Raw genomic sequence first — 17,987 nt, 5'->3', positions numbered from 1 at the left:
TCTCCCGCTCATGCTCTGTCTGCATGTCTCTCTCTCTCTCTCTCTCAAAAATAAATAAACATTAAACATTTTTTTTAAAGAACAAAAAAAATCACACACACACACAAAGAGTCGCTTATCTGTCCTACTCTCAAAACACAGTCCAGCTGGCCCTACGGTCTCCCCAACACTTAAACTTGGGGTCACTGGGATTCTCAGAGCCTCTCTCAGTGAGGCCTAGAAAGTATGGAGGGCTCGCCACCACAGAGGCTCAGAGAATATTGATTCACTATTTCACTGAGGGAAAATTTATTTATTTACTATTATTTTTTAAATGTTTATTTATTCTTGAAAGAGAGACAGAGTGTGAGCAGGAGAGAGGCAGGGAGAGAAGGAGACACAGAACCCGAAGCAGGCTCCAGGCTCTGAGCTGTCAGCACAGAGCCCGACGTGGGGCTCGAACTCACGGACCGCGAGATCGTGACCTGAGCCACCCAAGCGCCCCTCACTGAAGAAAAATTTAAAAAGCCAAAGTGCGCTCCATCGGTCTGTCTACTCTTTGATTTTTCGTCAGGGCTGCTTCACCAGAGACGATGTGCGCGTGCACTCGCGCTTGCTTTCATGGTGAGAAGACACAGAGTTCGGTCCCTGCTCTGCCCATTTTATTAAATACTTTGTGCATCAGTTTCTCTGCACAGACACAGGAACAGTAAGAACGCACCCTGCTTTTCTCACACGGTTATTATCAGGATGGAACGAGATAACAAAAGCAAATATTTTAAGAGCTGCTTTATAAAATGAAAGGCACTGTTATTTTGAGTCCTTTCTCCAACACGGACGTGGGGTCTGAGGACATCGAGAGCTCAGACAAAGGGACATCAGCAGAAGGAACATTTACTTCTTATCATCCCTGTCCCAAAGAGGTCCTCCAAAGATGTGTAAAACCCTGGAAGCTGAGGGGGCGGGGCTCCCATCACGACAGTACATCTCTCACAATGATTCTGGACAAGTCCATAGGTTCAGGCTCTCGCTTTCATTTCTCTGTTTCCTCTGTTATTAAAAGCAGTTCAACACCAGCAAGTAGACTGATTTCCAGCCTCCCTTCTCTTGGGGAAGCATACAGAGATGGCCAGAGACCTTGGGTAGGCTGACGAGGGTTAGAGTTGTCTTTACTGCCCTCCTGTCTTCCCCTTGGAACACTCTTCAAGTTATGAGGGAACCCTGTGGTTCAGAAAACTCTCCCTGAAAAGCGCCGTCAGCATGGGGCAGTTTGGAACGTGGAACTGTTTGGATTTGGGGAGGACTGACTGTTTGGAAAGAAGGGATTTTCTTTCTAAACTTTATTTTGTTTTACCCTTTTGTTAATAGGCTCGTGTTTTAGGTTAATCATCCTCAGGTCTGGACTTCATGTCCTTAAGTGAGGCTACAAGAGACCAGACCAGACTAAATCAAGATTTTGTGTGTGTGTGCGTGGCTATTCAGGCCAAGGAGAACTGCAGAGTCCAAAGCACAGAGGCAGCTCACTGCAAAATCATCCCATTATCCCAATGCAGATCATCTAATCTAAAGCTGCTCAAAAAACATTTAAGGGCCAGGGCAGAAAGTATAACTAAAGGACTCAGACGCTTGAAACATATACACCCCACCACCACCACCACCACTAAAACCTCCAAATGATTTGCACCCCAGGGAAACTTGGTTTTTTCGAGAGCCTTTGGCTATTTTAGAAAACATTAACAAACTTCACCCGGTGGCAAGTCAGCGTGAACTGCTTCCCAGAGCTAGTGTGTCTGGGCACCAGCCCATGCAGCCTCCTGTTTTTTATAGGACACTCTACGTCAACCATTTTTAGCATGTTCTTACTTAAGGTACCAACAACAACAACAGGAAAAAAAAAAAAGAAAGAAAGAAAGAAAAGCCCTGTGAATTCACTCCCCTTCCTCTTCTCCTGCTCTCTGCCTCTCTCTTCCTTCCCTGTTTAACCCCCAGGCTAGTATCCCTTTGAGGCAGTCAACATCCACTGCCTGGGCTTTGTAGCACTTTTCTCTCCCCACCCCACTCTTGAATGATGGTTCTTTCATTAAATCATTCTCTCTTGAGTACCTACTGTGTGTCAACACTGCGCTTGATGCCAGAAATATAATAAAGAACTGGACAGGCACAGTCCCTGTTCTCGTGGTGCCTACATTGTGATGGCAAGACAGACAAAATAAACAAAGTGTCTGTAAGTTGCAATAACTGCTAAGAAAGGAACAAGCAAGAGTCAGGTAAAAACTACAGGAAGAAGACCTGAAAATACTTTGGAGGGACCAAGACAGCTTTTCTTTTTTTATTTTTAAAACCTTGGAAATATACATATATTTTAGGCGTTGACTCTTATACTCACAGGGCAATTACCTATCTCTTGCTAAAGTTTCCTTCTAATCTTAAAATGAAAAGGAGTTACGTAATTGACATCATTCAGTCCAGATTCCTTCAGGAAGGTGTCCTGCCCAGCCCTCTCAACCGCCAGGAAGGAAACTCATCTCCCAGTGGGTAGTTACAAGGCACTCTGCTAGGCTCCGAGGATCATTTGAAATATCTTCCACAACTTCACATGCATTTCCTTCCACTCAGTTCTCATGGGAAATTGAAAAAAAAAAAACACAAAAAACAAACAAAAAAACCCCCTGATCAACTGCGCAATGAAAACCTGGACAGTAGATTAAAGCCCCATAAGGGTAGTCTGTGTGTGTGTGTGTGTGTGTGTGTGTGTGTGTGTGTGTGTTGATGTTTATTTATATATTTTGAGAGAGAGAGAAAACACAAGCAGGGAAGGGGCAGAGAGAGAGAGAAAACACAAGCAGGAAAGGGGCAGAGGCGGGGGGGCAGGGGGGAGAGAGAGAGAGAGAGAGAAAGAGAGAAAATATCCCAAGCAGGCTCCACGCTCAGCAGGGAACCCCATGAGATCATGACCTGAGCTGAAATCAAGAGTCTGACACCCAATCAACTGTGCCCCCCAGGCTCCCAAAAGTGTGTTTTAAACTTCTTGGTATCATTCACACTGGCTTGCCCACAAATAGTCTACTGGGTTTTTTTTAATATTAAGGTGACAAAGTTAGCCATTCTAACCCCCAAATTTCTCTAACCTTTTCTTTTAAAACCTATGTTCTACAGTTTCAATTATTTTTATCACACTTCTCTTCATCTTCTGTATTTATACACACTCTTATAAAGAGTGACTAAAACAGGAAAAAATACTCTAATAAGGAACTGACTAATGCAAAGGTTAGCAAAAGGGTTATTTTCCTTGAAACTCATATTATTTTTAGTATATTTCAGCACTTTTTCCCAGTCAGCTTTTAGTCAACTAATGACTCCTGGGTATTTTCTTTCAATACTTGTACCCAAGTAGTGTTTTCCCTTTCTGTATCTGAAAGCCTGGGGCCCTCCTTACATGATCACTTTTTTTTTTTTTAATTTTTTTTTTGATGTTTATTTATTTTTGAGAGAGACAGAGACAGAATGAGAGTGGGTTGGGACAGAGAGAGAGAGGGAGGCACAGAATCCAAAGCAGGCTGCAGGCTCCGAGCTGTCAGCACAGGGCCTGACGCAGGGCTCGAACTCACAAGCTGTGAGATCATGACCTGAGCTGAAGTCGGATGCTCGACCGACTGAGACACCCAGGCGCCCCAACATGATCACTTTTTAAGAATACTAATTATAGGGGCGCCTGGGTGGCTCAGTCGGTTAAGCATCCGACTTCAGCTCAGGTCATGATCTCGCCATCTGTGAGTTCGAGCCCCGCGTCAGGCTCTGTGCTGATGGTTCAGTGCCTGGAGCCTGTTTCAGATTCTGTGTCTCCCTCTCTCTCTGACCCTCCCCCCGTTTATGCTCTGTCTCTCTCTGTCTCCAAAATAAATAAACGTTAAAAAAATTCAAAAAAAAAAAAAGAATACTAACTATATTTTTTCTGTTTCCCAGAGCAATTTCTGATATTTTACATAAATGTAAATGAATATACACTGCATACAGGTAGGGGCTATGTCTTTTCCTGGTGAACTTCCTTCCTATCAAAACGCTTCGTGAAGAGCCAAGTTCTTTATGGACCATGACATAGGCTTTGATGGCCATGCTGATGATGGCTTTTGAGGCCAATTCTGCTTTGTTCTTCAAAGTGTAAGTTTATACTCTTTATAAAAGCTTTATTTGAATTCTGCTGCTACCAAGAGACCATGGGCAGAGCCCCTGATACATAGCAGGTGTTCCTGTGTTGCACTGACATGAATTGCCTCAGTTTTGCTACACAGCTCCCCCAAAGGAAGTCAGGGCATGCCCTTGGAGATTTCATCTCAGGAAAAGGCTCCGGATAGGTCTGGCAGAAAAATCTACCTCTGGCTACAGAAACTAAAAACACTGAAACTTTTGAGTCTTAACAGACAATGGATGGCATCACAAATAATGAAATTCTGAAATATGCTCCAACATGAATGAGCCTTCAAACGTAGGCTAAGTGAAATAAGCCAATCACAAAAAGGCAAATACTGTATGACTCCATTTATGTGACGCACCCACAAGAGTCAAATTCACAGAGACAGAAAGGAAAATGGTGGTTACCAGAGACTGGAAGGAAGGGTGAGCAGAGGTTAGTGTTTAATGGGTTATGGAGTTTCAGCTGGGGAAGATAAAAAAAAGTTCTAGACGTGGATGGTGGACACAGTTGCACGATAATGTGAGTGAGCTCAGTGATAATAAATTGTACACATAAAAATGGTTAAAATGGTCACTTTGATGTTATTCTGTCATAATTTCTAAGTGGGGGAAAAAAAGACAATGGATGAGGGAAAAGAAATTGAGAACCAACACAGAACAAAAACATAGGAACATGAGGATACTGACAGGGTAGATCTGAATTTGTTCACCAACTCTCAGATTCCCGGAATGAGGGGATCTTCCTCAAAAACTCAAAATGGAAGTTTAACGGTTGTAAGCCCTGCCTTCCACAACCATATTGAGAACCTCCAATGTCCCAGGTCTCATCCTAGGTTGGAAGGAAATTAAAGTTGATTATAAATAGTCTAAAGAATCCTAGGGAGAATGAGACATATACTCAAATAACTACAGCACTGGACAGATCTGAATTGAAGCATATAAAAAATGTAATATAGGAGGAAGGACAACTTTAAGTTCAAGAAAGATGTCCAGAATGAGTTCAGGGAAGACAAATTCATAAGCATTTGATGAAAGAAGTTAGATCCACGACCCTGACCTACTTGAACCTCTGCATCCCTTCTAGCAAATGAAGGGGGCCTCAGTAGGTCCTAAGGTCCTTCCAGCTGGAGGACTCTGCCATTCTATATAACATGTGGGATGGCCACCACATTTTTGGATATTTGCCTGGATCTCACCCAGCACAGCATTTTTCCATCCTCTTGACCTCTATCTGCTGCTCCTCATGAAAAAGTTCAATAATCAATGAGCCTTCTCTGTATTTTACTTTTCCTCTGTATTTATAAAGTATCTTGCAATATAACTCTCCAGGCTTCCAGAAATATAGAAGAAACACACACAACTAGATGACTTATTCTAAAATGTCGGTTTCTTGTTTTTTAAGTTTATTTCTTTATTTTGAGAGAGAGAAAGAGAGCAGGGGTGGGGGAAGGTGTCAGAGAGAAGGAGAGACAGAATCCCAAGCAGGCTCTGCACTGTCAATACACAGCCTGATGTGGGGCTTGATCTCACAAAACGTGAGATCACAATCCAAGCTGAAACCAAGAGTCAGAGGCTTAACTGATGGAACTACCCAGGCACCCCTCTAATATTTCAGTTTCTAATACTCCAATCAAATTTTGCACATCTCTCAACAAGATCCATATCTACATAAATGATTTACAGAATGGAAACAGAGACCTATTCGGTCTTTTCCAGATTCCTGAGGTTTTGTGGAATAATGAAGTGCATAATGCTTACTTGAAAATGAACATTTTAAATAAATTAAAATGAGCAAGCTGTATTGTACCAACCTTGAGGTTTCATTTCTTGGACGTATGTGCAGCAAAAGTCTTATTAATACATACAGATCCCACTAAGTTCTGGGTTCCTTCAATTTGTCCCATAGGTCTTCGGAAAAAAAAATAAGAAAGCTTGGCTGAAGTAGGAAAGAAAGAACACTGCCCTCCCATTTTAGCGCTGCACTTTTAAAGGAGCAATTTATTACAATGACCCTTTGCAATATGCAGGGAGTTAAGTATCTGCCAAAAGCGAGTAGGAATTCCAAACATGGGTAGCAGTACATTCTAATGGAAAAGATTTTCAGAGTAGGATGGTAATGGCTTCTGGAATCTGCCTGCCTGTTTTCAGACCTGGGCGCTTTCTGTCTGCAAACCTTGGTCCGATTATATAACCTCTCCAACCCTCAACTGCCCTACCTATGAAATAGTTTAGTAATACTAATACCTAACTCAGAGCCGTGTCAGAGAGCTGAATGAGCATACAGTGCCATAAAGCCCTTTGCACATGATCTGGTATGCAGGAAATATTTAGAAAATGTTAGTTTTTGTTACTAATCAACTTGTACTCTTATTCTAGAGCAACCAGTGGCCACTTGCAACCTTACTATACTTAGCTTCTGGGGGCGGGGAGGGGGAGGGTGGGGGAGTGGGACGGAGCAGGGTTTATATTTCTCATCCCTGTGACTTATTTATTTTATTACTGGAAGTTTGTATCCTTCCAGTACAAGGGTATCCTTGTACCCTTCACCAAATAGCCGATTCCCCCCCCCACCACACCTCCTCTGGCAAGAAGCTGGCCACCACCAGCTTCTTCTCTGCATTTTTGAGCCTGTTTCTGTTTTCTTTGCTTATTCATTTGTTTTCTTTTCTTAGGTTCCACATATAAGTGAAGTCACATGGCATTTTTCTTTCTCTGACTTATCGCACTTAGCATAATACCCTCGAGGTCCATCCGTGTTGTCACAAATGATGAGATCTCATTCTTCTTGACAGCTGAGTAATATGCCATTATATATACACACCACATCTTCTTTATCTAATCATCTATCCATGGATCCTTAGGTTGCTTCCACATCTTGGCTACTGTATGTAACGCAGCAATGAAAAGAGGGGTACATGTGTCTTTTTGACCCAGTGGGTTTTTTTTTTGTTTGTTTTCTCTGAGTAAAAATACCCAGTAGTGGAATTACTGGATCATATGGTATTTCCATTTAAAATTTTTCATTTAGCTTTTTTAAAGCTTCTTGGTTCTCCCTCCTTCTATCTCACCTTACAAGGATAATAGGGAAAAAACTGAGGTCACACCTAAAAAGAAATCTGAGCTACAGGAAAATATTAAACTCCTTTGCTAGTCTTAAAGGAGCAAGCCACCATGGGTGGGGTGTCTGGGCTGGGAGGCATTCATGGTAAAGAGCTGATGGCCACCTCTGGCCAATAGCTAACAAGTAACTGAAATCCTCTGCCCACAGCTACAAAGTACTAATTTGCCAACAAAAGTAGATTCTTCCGCAGTCGAGCCTCAGATAAGACCACAGCCCTGGCTAACACATTAATTGCAGCCTTGTGAGACCCTAAGTGAATGCCCCAATTAGCTGTGTCTGGATTCCTGACCCCCAGAAACTGTAAGATAGTAAATGTGTGCTGATTTGTTACACAGCAATAGAAGGTTAGTATTAATGTGGAGGTTGGGAATGCAGGCAGAAATACATGGTACAAAATACACATACATACTAATACACATCACACACACACACACACACACACACACACACACACACAAGGATTCCTAGGATTTAATATCATTGCTATAGTGATTTAGCCCTACTGGAGCACTATGGCAGGAAAGGACAGTAAATCAAGGACAGTAAATGGTAACAATCTTCTCCACACTAATGGGGTATGAGAAAAAAAAATTATAGCTCTCTGTGGCATTTCATCAAACAAGTAACAACCAAAGGTTTTGTTTTCAATTTATTTTCAAATTAGGTAAGTCAGCCCTTCTGGAAACCAAATTGGGCAAGAGATTTTGTCAAGGTCCAAATCCTCTTGCCAAATTGCATTACCTTATGGGCGTGATTGGAAACCTCCTGGGACTTAGTTATGGGAATGTTTCACAAATCAGATACCCAGACTGGACAGCTAACACGCAACTTAGCTCACATTAAATAAACTGACCCAAACCAGGAGATCAGAAAAGCCTTTTGTTAAGATGTGGGTTCTGAGTTCATTTTCTATTGAAATACTATAATTTTCCAGTCCTTCTCACAAACGGACACTATATGTCAGTTAGCCACTTGTCCCATGCTCCTATGGTAACACCCTCTTCCACTTTAGCGGTATCTCTACTTAAACCTCTGCCCTTAAACTCTTCATCAGTCTAGGGTCTTCTTAAACATTTGCCACAGAACCAGGAAATCTAAAAAGTAAGGAGCTTCCTTGGAGATCTTCTAGTCCCAGTCTCTAATTTCACCACAAAAACCGTGAGGCCCATGGAATTCAAATGGCTGGCTCAAGTTTAAAAGCGTATTTTTACAACCTTTAAATTGTTTTTTGAGAACAGAGAGGAGGAGTATGTTTCCCTCTAAACCTTCTCTTTCGCCTTTTCCAGCATCTGTCTGTTCAGACGCCTGCCATCTCTATAAGCACCCCCTTTACCAGGGAAGCATTTCTGTGAAGTATCAACTATGAATGGAGGGGATCTCAACCGCCATGGTTCATACATGAACCGCCATGTATCTGACAGGCTGGGGTGACATTCGTCACCCACCAAGCTTCTGCCACTGGCGTCAATCCCCAGGAAACTTCAGCCCAGTCATGGCCACAAAATAAATCATCGGCCCCACTGCTTAAGCGATGAGCTAAGGCTAGATACAATCATCCTAGTCCATGAAGATTCACCACCTACAGCTCAGAGAAAAAGACAGGAAGGAAAACTATCCACCTAGATGTAACAACTATTTACGCAGATATCCCCTACAATTTCTCTATAACGTATCTATTTAACAAACACTGCGTATGCATCACGTGTCAGCCGCATTGCTACCAGGAATATAAAGATGACGTGAGAAACAGTCTCTGCCCTCAGGGAATTTACAGTCTAGTGTAAGGAAGTCAAATATTTAACAATAATTATAGTAACCAAGAACGTTTATTGAGCATTTACTATGCGCCAGGCTGGTTCCAAGTGCTTTAGAGGGACGAACTCCTCCCGTTCTCACCGCAGTGATGAGGCAGGCTCTATTCTTTTGGTTACCGAAACACAGTTGACAGACGGTGTTACATTAGTTTCAGGTGTACAACAGAGTGATTCGACATCTCTACCTTATGCTGTGCTCCCCGCAAGTGTAACTTCCATCTGTCACCATACAACTGCTGTTACAATATCACTGCCTGTATTCCCTGTGCTGTGCCTTTTCATCCCCAGACTTATCCGTTCCATAACTGGATGCCTATAGGTAGGCTCTATTTCTCATCCCTATTTTTACTCACAAGATACGTAAGGCGCACAAAGGTTGGGTTGCTTGCCCAAACAAAGGTCCATTCGCTGTTTTGAGAAATATTTGCTTACTGCGTTCTAGGCACTGCTCCAGGGGCTGGGGATATATAGCAGCGAACAAGAGACAGAAGTCTCCAGTCCTATGGGGTTTATATATACTCGTGGAAGTGGAAATACATTTAAGCAAAACATAACTACAATCGATGTCAGAGCGTGACAAGTGCCTGACAGAAAAACAAAGCAGTGGGGTGCCCGGGTGGCTCGGTCAGTTAAGTGTTTGACTCTTGATGATCTCATGGTGATGGGATCGAGCCCCAAAGCAGGCTCTTCTCTGGGCAGGTGCGGAGCCTGCTTAAGAGATTCTCTCTCTCCCTCTCCCTCTGCCCCTCCCCCACTTATGTGCACTCTCTTTCTCTCTCTCTCAAAAAAAAAAAAAAAAAAGCAGTGAACATTGGGTAGTTGCTATTTTAGAAGGGTGGCCCGGGAAGGCCTCTGATAAGGTGCCTGTCTCAGCAGAGATCCGAGGCGAGCACCAGAGCGAGGATTCACTCTCCACCACAACGCAGCGCGAAAGGACCCAGATGAGCGAAGCCTTGCCTTGCCTTCGATGTTTCCCTCTAAACCTTCTCTTTCGCCTTTTCCAGCATCTGTCTGTTCAGACGCCTGCCATCTCTATAAGCACCCCCTTTACCTTCAAAAAAAAAAACCCTTTATATTCTCTTCTGATTGTAAGTGTGTTCTCGCTGGAGAAAATCAGTTTAAAATCGGGTTTTCACAGCAACTTCGGCTCTCGCAGAGGTTTGAGGGTCATCAGCTAAACACACCGGACGTGTTCTCCAAGCCTGACGACACAGAACGGAAGAGAGACATGGCAAGAGCCCCGGACGAGGATTCCAGAGACTTGGGTTCTGGTCCTCGCTCTGCCTTGAGCCAAAGCATGTCTTGGCTGACCTGCTACCTCCCCCTCCCCAGGCCTCATCGCTGTAACGAGGGAGGGAGATTAGACAACAGGAACCACAAAGCCCTCGCTAACATTCCACGAGGGGACGATCAGGAAGAACAAAGAGGTCACAGGTAACAAGGGAAGAGCCAACTGACCACACGAAGGGCCGCCGCACACGGGAGCCTGCAGAGCTGAACCCACGGCCGGGTCAGAGGGCGGGCGGAGCGGCAGGCCTTTGGGACGCCCCCTGGGTCATCCAGTGCAGGAGGAAGCATGAGGGAGAGGAAGTGCCACCAGGCCCCAAACGCCGTCTCCCCGGCCACCAGGTGAGGACACAAAGCCCCAGAAAGCATGCAGACGTGAGCCCCAGAAGCTGTGCAGGCTCTGACCCCACATCTTAGGGGACCTCGCACATGAAACCTAGTCAAGTTGAGAGAAGACCATCCTGCAGACAGTACGAGTCCTTCTCTTTCTAGCCTGCACCATCAGTCTTCTCTGCACCTCATGCCTTTGAAGAGTAAAACTGGACTTGACCGCAATACGACGACTCACTTCGACAGGGGAGCCCGGAACACAGGGAAGGGAGAGAGCACCACACGGCAGTGCCTGCCAGAGAGGGTCCCAGTGTCTAATGAAAGGATTCCAACTGCTTCAAAGCAATGGCCTTTGTGGGGACTGTTCCCAGCCCTCTCCTCATTGATCCCCTCTCCAACTGTCTCCATACCGTTCAATCCCTGTCCCTATCCTCCCACCTCACTATTTAACTCTCAAAGTGCTATCATTAACGTAAGGCGGAGAAATCTCTATTTCAGTCCATTAGACTCTGTTCATATCACGATAGCTTTTTTAAGAGTCCTGTGAATCTGAGCTAGACTTGATAACGTCATGCAAAGGAAGGACGACGTCCCTTTGGTTCACGGTAGATCAGTGTGGCGTATGGATTTCGCTATGGAAACGCCAGAAAATCGAGTGCTTCAAATAGGCCTGTCTTTAGTATCTTTTGACAGGCTGCAGCGAAATTCAGTATACAGAAGTTACAGGTGATGCACACCAGGGGACACACGCCGTCTTTGCGGGACCGTGTCCCCACGTGGTTTTCTTAACCACCTGGCAAACTAAGGGAAGAGAAGCACAGTGAGACACTGACACGTAATGAATGTTGAGCTGAGTTCTCTCCTCGCTCCTTGAGGAGAAGGAAAATAGTATTTCCCTGGGAAAGGAAGAGAACGTCCTATTCCATACACCAGCAGGGATACATCTTCTAAAGGGAGAGACGGGACAAACACACATGAAAGTTCATGTGGATAGATGATTCCGACTTTGCAGCGCTAAATATGCGAAAGCAGAGGGAAGCAAACACAGAGACAATAACCAGGTGGAAGAAGAGTTTTCATTGGGAATATTCCTAGGGAAGGAGATTTTTTTAAAGCACTGCTTTGAAAGTGAGAGAGAGCCACGTTTAGGCAGAGAGGTGCCCACTCTGTATATGATCCTCCTATTTAATTTAACCTCTGCACCGAATGATATTAAAAACCTATTAAACCTCACAAAAGACAGCTCATTTGGTTTCACGATGGCCACCTGACTGTCACAGCCTAAAGGCTGAACTGACTCTTTTTTTTACAAAAGCAACACATGGGGTGCCTGGCTGGCTCAGTTGGTTAAGCGTCCGACTTCGGCTCAGGTCATGATCTTGCGGTCCGTGAGTTTGAGCCCCACAACGTGCTCTGTGCTGACAGCTGGAGCCTGGAGCCTGCTTTGGATTCTGTGTCTCCCTCTCTCTCTGCCCCTCCCTTGCTCACGCTCTGTCTCTCTCTCTTCCTCAAAAGTGAATAAACATTAAAAAACAACAATAATAATAAAGCAACACATGAATCCAAAATTCAAATAACTCCAGAGAAAGCTGCTATAAATTTTTAATTTTTTAAGTTTATTTATTTATTTATTCTGAGGTCGGGGGTGTGGGGGAGGAGCAGAGTGAGAGATGGAGAGAAAGAATCCCAAGCAGGCTCTGCACTGTCAGCACAGAGCCTGACGTGGAGCTCAATACCACAAACCATGAGATCATGACCTGAGCCAAAATCAAGAGTCAGATGCTCAACTGAGTGAACCACCTAGGCACCCCTACAAAATAGTTTAAATGCGTTACAGCTCACATAACCCTCATAATAACCCAGTGTGGGAGCTAAGAATCAGTGGCCCATTTCTCAGCTGAGGAAACTGAGCCTCAGTGGTAAAATAATACGCCCAAAGTCACACAGCTAAAAAGTGGCACAGGGTGAGCTCAAACACAGGCAGATCTACCCAGCTTTAAAGGCTGTGTTCTTAACCCACCGTGCTAGGTAGGTGAAAGATTACAAAGATATCAGATCTCCACCAAGGCGAACCTAAAATAAAGACTTTCCAAAAGTCACCAAAAATGTAACACTATACTACTTTCCCGTGGCATAATAAAATGTGTTTCTCTACCACCATCCGCTCCAATAAAAATTTTATTTGGTAAGATCCATCCGATCTTCCCAAGTGCATGTGCCGGTGCGTGCAGTGGCTGTATAATCTCTCTTGTTAGGAGAATTGGTCACAGAGGACTAGCTGTTTTCTCCGAGAAGAAAGCTGCCTGGGGTCCACCAGCCCCCTCTGGTCCCCTTCCCTGAAATCATCACTCCCTCTGCGAGCCATGGAGTCTCTGTAAACAGATGGCCAGGGATGGGTGTGGGTGAGGCCATCATCCCTATAACCCCCCCCCCACAGTGCTCCATCACTAGAAAGCAAATATATGAAAGCAGCTAGGCACAGAGATAAGACAGAGAGAGACAGAGAGAGACAGAGAGAGCGAGCAAGAGTACACAGAGGCTAAAAGCCACCAGAAGGAGAAGGCAAATTTTCCCCAGCATATAATTTTCACTACCCCTACAATGGAGCTATCTTGGTCTAGTCCCTGGAGAGAAAAACACTACTCCAGCACCACAGACTGTTCCCAAATCCTACCTTAGGTGAACTCTACTGTCTATCTAACAAGGACCAGAGGTAATTAGGATCTTCCCCCTACTCTGGGCACATGGTCAGGTGGCCTTCTCAGCCAAATGGATGTGTCATGAAGGGGAAGGGTGAGGGATGTCACTAAGTACCACAGACCCAGATGCCTAGTAGTAGGAGCAAGTGAAAATGGCTTTGGTCTATGTACAATCCTCAAAAATGAAGAGACTCACAAAATCACAAGCACATCTGACCTCTCATCTGCCTACACACAACTGCATACAATGCATGTTCTAGTCAAAACCAACTGGACTGAGTTTCAGGGCCTGAGTGTGCCATGCTTTCCCATACTTCTCGGTTCCCTGAAATAGTCCACCCTATCCACCTTCCTAATCTACTCATTTGCCAAAGATCAGATCCAACACATTCTTCCCACCAACCCCCAGAAGTCTTGTCTCCCGGGGACAGGGAAGTACCCTGTCTCCATGACCTTGGTGGTATAGCATTATAATTCTCCCCACTCCACGGGAAGTTCTTTCAGGGCAAGAACTCTGCCTTGTTAAGATGGTGTCCGCCTAGTTTGCAGGTGGCACTAAAAAACGCAGAAAAATTGACCCAATTAGGCACGTGGAAACACAAAGAAGACTGGTCTCAGGAGAATATGGTTTTACCTGCAAAGAGTTTTAAGTTAGGTAAAATCAACAAGCACTGACGACACAGAAACCATGTATTAAAGAAAGCGTTTGCTGTGCGGCCAGAATTGTTCCAAGCACTGGGTGGGACAGGGAGAATGGTGGGAGACACAAAGTGAAACTCGGTTGGCGTCTTGTCTCATGCAAGGTTTACATGCTAATGTTCCTCCAGTTTAGCGTACTACGGCTAGGTGTCTAAAAAATGGAAGTCCTCTACAGAGAGTAATCTCTCACACATAGACAGCTGATTCCATGTTCAGGAATATTCATAGCAAACGTGTCCACAGCAGCCAAAGTCCTAGCACCAACCTGAATGCCCATCAATGGGAGAGTGAGAAGAATAAACTGAGTATAATCCCACAATGGAACGTTATATAGGAGACAAGGCAAATGATCTACAGCGGCATACAGCAATACAGATGGATGACGGCAGTGAAAAATATTAAGTAAAAAAGATGACACACAGTCTGATGCCCTTTTTATAAATGGTGAAAAGAGAAGTAAAATTAAACATACATCTGTACAGATACATACTTTTTGTGTGTATCCGCTTTATCCTTTAATGTCGTCCGTTTTAGGACCACACACAGGCGAAAGCAAGCATATGGAAAGAACAGGAGAGGAAGGGTGCGTGCAGGGTTCAGATGATGGTTACCTTGGGGAGGAGAAGGAAGAAGGGGCAAATGGGAAGAGGAGCATCGTCGGGTCATATGGAGGGTATTTTCAAGGTCCCAGCTTTGGTTTCAGGGGATGGGTTTAGGTCGCTCATGAGACCGCTTTAAATAGGTGAAAATATGAAATGATGTGCCATGAAGTAAGGATTATGATGAATCTCCTTCTTTGCCTCTAAAGACCAATATCAACACAACAAAAAAATCAATTTACAGGAATATGAGAAAGTGGGGCCTGAATCTATGCAAAACGAACAGGTGTCCTGGAAGGAAAGTGAGGGCAAAGGGAAGACAGCTCCTGCCACATCCCGCCACTAATTGATTTCCACCAGCCGGCCTGTATCTAGATCACCAACTGAAAGGAGGTAAGACATATGGATGCACACGTCCCCGGGTCAATCCACGGAGCCCTCCTTTTCCTCTTGGCATTTGCTGGAGGAGCCCGAGCTCCAGAGAATACCAGATAACCCTTCATTTACCTAAGCGCCACAAAGCACTGGGGGGCCAGCATTAGTTTCATCATGGAGCGTTCTGACCCTTCTCAAAGTGCATCATAAATTCATGCTTGTGACACTGAGAGACGTGGAGCTTCCGGCAAGAACATCACTGTGTTTGCGCATGAAAATCAATCAGTTCTATCTTCTTCCAGAAGTTACACTAAGCAGACAAAGCTCTCTGCGGATGGTTTGGACTGCATGCCCTGGAGAAAGTGTGCAGCAGATGTCTGAGAAACAGACAAAAGGGGGAGGGAGGGAAGAGTCTCCCAGTGGGAGACAAATGATTCTGGAGAGAACATGCCCTAGGGGGAAATGTGGTCAGCAAGGACACTGAAACACATGTAGTATCTGCCAAAAAACATGGCAAAGGACTACCAAATCTTCAAACACCTTTAAACCAAGCCCCTAACCTGAAATTTCAGTAGATGGCCATTTATCTTTTGTTTTATAAAAAGCTAGGTAGTGAAACGCTGGAACCAGAAAGGCAAATTTTCTTTGCTTACCTAAGCCTGCCATTAACATAACTGTGGACATTTTTATGCCAGCCCAACTGCAAACACTCAAGTTTTCTTCCTGGAGAAGACCAGAGAAGAGCTAGCCATGGTTTTAAAATAAAACAAAGTTGGGGCACCTGGGTGGCTCAGTCGGTTAAGCGTCCGACTTCAGCTCAGGTCATGATCTCGCGGTCCATGAGTTCGAGCCCCGCATCGGGCTCTGGGCTGACAGCTCAGAACCTGGAGTCTGCTTTGGATTCTGTGTCTCCCTCTCTCTGTGCCCCTCCCCTACTCATGCTTGCTCTCTCTCTCTCTCTCTCTCTCTCAAAAATAAATAAAAATATTAAAAAATAAATAAAATAAAATAAAACAAAGTTAAAAGTACTGTGCTATGTCTTTAAATATCCAAGCCCTGAGAGTTAAGGTTTGAGCCTCTCCTTACTTCAGCAGGGTCTCCTCATTTCAAGATGCAGGGGGGGGCCCTTCCTATACTTATTTTGGCTTTTGCAGGGATCCTTTAAGTGCAGAAAACTGCATGATGGTTCTCCCTCCCTCTCCAGACACAGGCAAGTTCACTCTACATCCATACTTTAGAAAGTTCTTCCACAACTCCGGCAAACACCCCACACTTTCCTGCCTGGCTGAGTCCTGGGCCTCCTTCCCAGTAAATAATCTTGGTGAGATCCTGCCAAAACATTTCTTAATCACATATTTTCTTTGTCTAAAGAGAGTTATAGATGTAGTAAGTAACCTTGGTTCCCAGGCCTTCCCGCATTTTCAGGAGCCCCGTGTCATTTAATGTTAAGCTTCGTTTGCTTCTTTGAGCTCCCGCCACTTACACTTTATTTTGGAGCCTGTATTTAAATCCTAGATTAATCAGCATGGAGTAGAAAATTGTGGTTACTCCCCCTGACCCTGCTGTCTAAATATATGCAGTCTTGACCAGGTGATCACAAAGGATTCTTCTAATGAGCCCCTAGAGACGCAGAGCCGGGCCTGAAAGGCTTTACCAAGGAAGGCAGGTCACACACAGCACACAGGTCTTGTGGGGCCTGCGGGGAAGCCTTGTGGGACTGTGTGCTCATACTGCCTGGTGACTGAGGCTCTGTAGTTATTGATCCCTCCAGGCCAACGGGGAAAGGACTAATGGAAAACCAAACAAGTCACGGGACAGCCACAAGAATGAAGCGGAAATGATTAGAAAGCCCAAACCCCGCAACACAGCCAAGGATCCCCTGGGAGACCCATCCTCCCAGGGTGCTTGGGTGATCATGTTACTTTCTTGGTAAGTCCATTTATTGGTTCTGCTGACTCCTTTCCTCATCAAGTTCAAAGGCTTTTCACCCATACTGAAGGGCTTTTAAATATGTCCCTGAAACCTTACCTGTCACTCTTTCTCTCTATACACCGGCTGCTTCTATGACATGGGCTGCTTCCCTTGACCAAAAGATCCCCCCCTTGACGCAGGTTTCCCCGCCCCCCCCTGGTACGGATAAGACTGGGCCCTTGGAGTCTGGTGGCCCAGAATCCAACGGGGGCCCTACCACTTCTTGGCATGTGATCCTGAGCGCGTACGTCACATGGCTGACAGGAAGATTAAATGACTACATACCGTAAAATACTTGCACAGAACCTAGTACTCAACAGAGGGTGGCTGCGGTCATTCTTACCATTATTCAAGTTTGCAATGAACTTTCTCCCTCCTTTAAACCCCTTTAGGGGCACCTGGGTGGCTGAGTCGGTTCAGTATCCAACTCTTGATTTCGGCTCAGGTTGTGATCTCATGGTTCGTGGGATCGAGCCCCACATCCAGGCTCTGCACTGGCAGTGCAGGACCTTTCTGGGGTTCTCGCTCTCTCTCTTTCTGTCCCTACCCCGCTTGCTCTCTCTCTTTCTCTCAAAATAAATAAACATTTAACAACATTGAAATAAATAAGCGCCTTTAGCACACATGTGCATTTGGCATTGTTTACATACTGCTTTTACGTTCTATTTATCTTCTTATACATATGTCTTATCTCAGTTAGGCCACAAGTCCCTTAAAGGTAAAGGCTACAGTTCATGTGCTTTTCTTTCCCTACAACGCTTGGAGGTGCCTTAAATGCAGGAACACAGTAAATGCTTGAAGACTTTCTTGTAAAAAAAAAAAAAAAATTGTGAATCAACAAACATCTCCACTGTGAACTAAGTGAAACGTCTACCGATGTTTAGTCTGACTGTGGCTGGCTGTGTTTGAAGAAAGGCTGACA

At 44.7% G+C, this 17,987-nt stretch overlaps 1 protein-coding gene across 3 annotated transcripts in view; it reads right to left on the bottom strand.

Moving 5' to 3' along the window:
- ETV6 (ETS variant transcription factor 6) overlaps positions 1-17,987 on the bottom strand; it is a 251,572-nt gene that overhangs the window by 200,207 nt on the left and 33,378 nt on the right. The gene's annotated exons all lie outside the window — the stretch shown is intronic.

The sequence above is a fragment of the Panthera uncia genome, chromosome B4 (genome assembly GCF_023721935.1).
Source record: "Panthera uncia isolate 11264 chromosome B4, Puncia_PCG_1.0, whole genome shotgun sequence".
Lineage (NCBI taxonomy): Eukaryota > Metazoa > Chordata > Mammalia > Carnivora > Felidae > Panthera > Panthera uncia.
This window is presented reverse-complemented; position numbering and strand designations above follow the sequence as displayed.